This window comes from Lupinus angustifolius, chromosome LG11, assembly GCF_001865875.1.
Source record: "Lupinus angustifolius cultivar Tanjil chromosome LG11, LupAngTanjil_v1.0, whole genome shotgun sequence".
NCBI lineage: Eukaryota > Viridiplantae > Streptophyta > Magnoliopsida > Fabales > Fabaceae > Lupinus > Lupinus angustifolius.
In genome coordinates, this window is record NC_032019.1 from 11116193 (window position 1) to 11122797 (window position 6605).

General features: G+C 32.5%; 1 pseudogene; it reads right to left on the bottom strand.

The window, feature by feature from the left end:
* Positions 1-5438, bottom strand: part of LOC109359720 — an 11233-nt pseudogene extending 5795 nt beyond the window's left edge.

The window sequence follows — 6605 nt, forward strand, 5'->3', positions numbered from 1 at the left end:
CTTCGGATCCTTCGTTATCTTCGAGGCACTCAGTTTCAGAGTCTTCTTTTCTCTTCAACTTCTTCCTTGACATTGTCTGCTTATTCAGATGCTGATTGGGCTGGGGATCCTACTGATCGCAAGTCTACTACAGGTTTCTGTATCTTTCTAGGAGATTCCCTCATATCTTGGAAGAGTAAGAAGCAGGATGTTATTTCTCGCTCTTCTACAGAGGCTGAGTATCGTGCTATGGCAACCACCACTGCTGAAATAGTTTGGTTGCGTTGGTTACTTGCTTCTTTGGGTGTTGATCAACCTGAACCCACTCCCATGTACTGTGACAATAAGAGTGCTATTCAAATCGCTCATAACTCTGTCTTTCATGAGCGTACTAAACACATTGAGATTGATTGTCACTTCACACGTCACCACTTCCAACATGGCACCATCACCTTACCCTTCATTTCTTCTTCGTTGCAGATTGCTGATTTGTTTACCAAACCTCATTCTACTCAACGTTTTCGTTTCTTGACTAACAAACTCTCGATGCTTTCGATTAACGCATCTTGAGTTTGAGGGGGAATGTTAAATGTATTTTAGTTATTAGTAAATGGTAGTCTAGTCTTTTTGTATTTACTTAACTTCCTATATGTATTGGCCCTTTGGTCTTATCTCCATTATTAATTCCATTTTGCATTTCTCCCTTCTCTCTTCTTCTTCTCCTCTCCCTTCTCTCTTCCTCCCTATGCAGCTGATCTAACAGTAACAACTCTCACTTGTCTCCTGGACCATGCAACAATATAGTTTAATTTAAAAGCATAGTTTAATTTAATAGAATAATAGTGTTGATTATTTTGAATGTAAAGATTAACATGGAATTAATAAGTAATGTTACTTTGAAGTCCTTGGTCACAACCTAATAATAACCATGGTGTGGGGCAATGCCAATGCCATCGAAATAAAGAATTGGTGCTGATGAAGCAAGAGCACCGAGAGCAACGTGGGGATACTTTAAACGGAACCATGATGCTAGCTAGCATTGCATATAAAATTAAGGTAAGAAAGTTAATTATCCCTTTGTACTAGTATTACAGAAGTGTCGTTTATTGACAAAAAATTGTATGAATGAATAAAATATTGACACATTAAACAAAATCTTAATCCTAGACTTTAATTCTAAATAATTAATTTGGATAATATAAAAATAGAAATATATCATTGTCTTTAAAAATGATATTGTAGATACATATCTAGATATGACAGGTAAATATTGCTTTTTTCTGGACTGCATCTTTTATTATTATTATTTTGTCTAACAGCGCATTTAGGCCAATGGCGACATGAGAAGCTAATGTGAAAGGTTGAGGCACACTTGTGAGGTTTCAAACTGTCAATCATATATTATATTGGTGAATCTATGACACAAAATAAACTCAATATTTTTTATTTTTTTTTGTAAGAATAAAATTCTATATTAATTTTACATTATATTTATTTCATAAAATAAAAAGAGAGAATGTGAGTGAGAAAATATATTTTTTAACTGTAATGGAATATTTTTTATTGATCTTGAAAAAAATGATGAAAGAATAACCAGACATTTTTAAGTTAAAATATTATCACCCCTTTGTTTAAATCCTAGTTGACACATATATTACAAATTATGAACAAAAAGACCTACTAATATGTATTTAGTCCTTACTTCTGCCTAATAATCTGCTATTGCTTGAGTTGAGTTGAAGTATCCATGAGTAGTTGCATTTTTTATAGATTCTTCAAATGACCCAAATGGTGTTGATTTTCCATAGTATCTATGCTGCTCAAAAACCATATATCATAATATCATTAAGATCAAGGGATTATCACTTAACCAATAGTTATAGATGATCATAACAAGAATATAATTTTTAGTTTAATTAATATTCTTTGGAACTATATCTATATTAAGGGGTTTATAGGTTTCGTAAGTCATAATGATAAACAAATTAAATGCTTATTACATCGAATCTTAATTGGATCTTGTGGAATTTGATGTGTTTGATTCACTAAGATATTAGGTTTGGAAAAAAATATTGTTCCATTCATGTCTTTTATTCTCACTTAACTTAAATACAATTATCTTTATGTCTAACCTAATTGCTAGCTTGGATTGTTATTTTTAGTCCTCCCTTGGACCTCTAGGTTTTTGTTGTTTCCCTTTTATTCTTACTTTGGTGTTGCCTTAGGCATTGGTGATGTGTTTTATGTTTCTTTTGTGGTAATTTTGTTCCTTATTAATAAAATTTTCACCTTAAAAAAAAGCTACCACCAAGACATTAGTTTAGTAGTGTAAGGTTTTGCTAGATCCCCAGATAGATCAAAAGTTTATGAGTTGGATTTCTAGAAATGATATTTATTGAGAGAGACAACCACATCCTAAAAGAGATTAATTTATTATGTGTAAGGTAGTGAGAAAATTTTGGTTATACATAAAAAAAAAAGGTAACCTACCTCAATATAAACAACAAGAGCATTGAACTTTGGAGCATTGTCTTCAAGAAGCCCAACCTGTATATCCTTACTAATTGGAAGTTCAACACCAAAGAATGTAAAAATTGGTGCATTTGATTTAGCTCCACCCCAATGTTTGAAATTTATAAGATACCTTTGTGCAAAAGTGGTGTAGCTATTGGCCTATAATTGAAGTGGTCAAGCTTTTGTATGTAATAAAATGTTTTGACGTCTTTAGAAAATTGAGAAGAAGATAAGGTTTGGTGTTGGTTATGATTTATCGTCTGAAAAGTTCCAAACCTTGAAATGTTTTAAGAGGAAACACAAATTGATGTAAATAGAAAGAATAGACAAAGCCATTGAAGTGACTATATAATGGAACTCATGATTGAATATTGTGAGAAGTATATATGTCTATCATTTGTGTTATATATAATGTCTTAAAGTAGTAACATAAGCATATACAAATGTTATTTTTTATTGTTTAATCAAGGATATTCCTATAATATAGAAATTAATCCATTTTTTTTATCGATAAAGAATTAATTAATTATGAATAATCCAATAAGTTAATAATATAATATTTATGTAATACAAATAATTTAAGATTTGATGACAAAATAAACATATTGATGATGAATAATTATTTTTCTAAAAATAATAAAGCAGAAACAAATATAAAAATAAACTATACAGTAATATAAAATATATAGTGAGAAAGTGAAAATATTATCTTATATTTACTTTAACAACCATAATAAAGTAAGCTAAAAAAGTGTTTATGAGAAGATGGTAAAGTATTAACTTGACTGTATTCTCACTATTGTTTTTCATAAGCTTAAAAATATTATTTTTAGTATATTATTTAATACTTTAAATGTAAAAATATTATATGATTATTCGTTATTCACTATTGGTGTTTTTTATTTTTATTGAAGAGTTAATAGTAATTAATAGATGAATAATGGATAATATTGTTGAAAACATATTAAAAAAAATTATATTCTTAATACATAAAATATTTTCAAATTACTTTTTACGTTCTTTCAAATATCTCCTTAGATTTTATTTTGTGATTAGAATTTAGAGATCTTTAACGTGTAAAATGATTATAGTTAAAGAAAATAGTGAATAGGTAGAGAAATCATTAAAATCCATTGATATGCATATTTTTCAATTAATTAATTTACTGTCATTAATCAGAAATAATTAATTAAATAGGAATAATGGAATAAGTTTGATATGATAAATAATCTGGTAATCAACAATTATGTCCATAAAAAGGATGTAAAAGAAACAATCTAAAAAGGGAAATAATTGAAATATAGTAAATATTTTTTTAGTACTACCAATGGTATTCTTTCACTATTTTAGTAAAAAATTAATTTCTTCTGAGGTTCATAGTTGCCCCTCCTAATAAGTGTCTCTCATAGGAATCAAACACTCGACTTTGGAGATCTAGTTAGACCTTATACTATTAGACATACATCTTGTTGGTGAAATATAGTAAATATAATATTAAAAGATATGGTAACTTTTGATTATATATGATATAAAATGAGTGTTTTAGCTGGAAATTGACGGTGACTTGGAGAGATTCAGTCCATGGTAATTTCTACAATTTAAAGATTCTAAATAACAATAGATTTCCATGATAAAATTAAGTAGGAAACTTTATCATTTATATTCCTTGGTTCCATGATTTTCGAATTAAAAAAATCATCCTATGAATTACTATATAGGATTATGGGGATACCGATTTTGTAGTGATTCAATTTAAAGGTGGAGGAATAGAGTGAAAGATGTTAAAAATTTGAATCTCACCATAATAAAATACTAATATACCAATATTAGTTTATCTATATCTATACTATTAATAAAGAGAAAACACAAAATAATCACCCATCATGGTGTAATTTAGAGTTTGGCTTTGAGTTCAGGGAACTTTAGAGGTTGGTCTCCTTTTGATAGAATAATTCTGCCATGTAAATGGTTTTTGCATCTCTGTAATCCAGCTTGGTACTCTGCCTATGGTATCTTAATAGCTATGGCATCTCCCTTAACACATGGAAGGGGTAGTTGTGAGATGGAGACATCACCGGAACCTTTTAGAGCTTGGAGAAAAGATGGTTTTGAGAGGAAGGTGCATTAGATGTTTGTTTTGTAGTATGCTCCGCTATGTCACCTAAGAAGGGCCAAGGAATGAGAGGGGAGGGTGAGGTCATGATGGAAATAAGGTAGTTCCAAGGAAGTTGGAGGCTAACCCTAGCAGAGCTCCATGAAAGTTGGAGCTTTTTTTTCAACTCCAATCTTGCAAAAAGAAGTTCGTAAACGTGCCAAGCATGTATGACGTTATTTTACTTTAATTGGGATTCGAAACTCTGTAATCAAATCCAAAATTTCTCTAATCTAATATTTTCTTTTATATCTATGCATTTTAGAGAGTAGAGATACAACTTTTAAATGGGAAAATAAAGTCTGAACATATATATATATATATATATATATATATATATATATATATTGTGTCTATTTCAGACTTTATTTTCCCATTTAAAAGTTGTATCTCTACTCTCTAAAATGCATAGATATAAAAGAAAATATTAGATTAGAGAAATTTTGGATTTGATTACAGAGTTTCGAATCCCAATTAAAGTAAAATAACGTCATACATGCTTGGCACGTTTACGAACTTCTTTTTGCAAGATTGGAGTTGAAAAAAAAGCTCCAACTTTCATGGAGCTCTGCTAGGGTTAGCCTCCAACTTCCTTGGAACTACCTTATTTCCATCATGACCTCACCCTCCCCTCTCATTCCTTGGCCCTTCTTAGGTGACATAGCGGAGCATACTACAAAACAAACATCTAATGCACCTTCCTCTCAAAACCATCTTTTCTCCAAGCTCTAAAAGGTTCCGGTGATGTCTCCATCTCACAACTACCCCTTCCATGTGTTAAGGGAGATGCCATAGCTATTAAGATACCATAGGCAGAGTACCAAGCTGGATTACAGAGATGCAAAAACCATTTACATGGCAGAATTATTCTATCAAAAGGAGACCAACCTCTAAAGTTCCCTGAACTCAAAGCCAAACTCTCTTCTCTCTGGACAATGGCTGGAAAATGGAATATGATCTCGCTGGGAAAGGGCTTCTATGATTTCTCATTCTCATCAGGAGAGGACATGAGGAAGGTATGCTCCATAGGCTCGTGGAATCTCAAACCAGGAATCCTACGACTCTCCTTATGGACCCCTGATTTTAACCCCTCCATACAGAAAGTTACTCATACTCAATGTTGGATTAAAATCCTAGGCCTCCCTCAAGAGTATTGGAGCCCTACGATTATCTTCTCAATAGCAGGAGGAGTTGGTACTCCTATCTCCCTGGATGAGGCCACAAGCAAAAGATCATTTGGTCACTATGCAAGAGTGCTAGTGGATATCAATCTCAAGAATTCACTTCTTGACCAAATTTTGGTGGAGAGGGAGGGATTTGATTTCTTTGTCTCCATTGAATATGAAGGCTTGCCAGAGTTCTGTATGAGTTTTCTCTCCATTGGTCATTTATCCTCAAATTGTAGAAGAAGGAAGGACTCTTTTGAGGAAGCCCCAAAGAAAGTATCTCGGAAAGGGAAATTAACAAAGAAGCCTCCCCCATCGATGGAAGCTAAAGGGAATGACTTAACTATTGACCTCGACATTGAACATGATATCAATGTTGAAGGGTTGGAGAAAGTTGGTTTGGTTCCTGATAAGGAGGATAGTTCTTTTGACTCCTATAAAGAGGAAGAAGTGGAAAATGAGGTGGCTGAGAATGTAGAGGACACAGCGGAACCTGAAGTGGTAAGGCATCACCAAGAACCCCCTCAACCCCCAGGTGGTAACTATGTTGTGCAAGACATACAGGAAATGACAAATCCCTCTACAGCCAGAGATATGAGGTTAGTAGGGAGGCTTTGGGCAGATGATAACGAGGATGAGGGTGAGGAATTGGGGGAGGACTCCTATACTGAGGTTCTCTCAAAATCTCAAAAGAAGAAACTAAGAAAAAGGAATAGCACATAAAAAGTGTAGAATACCCGCAAGGGTGGTTACTTAATCCCTTCTCAATGAGAGTTCTATACTGGAACTGTAGG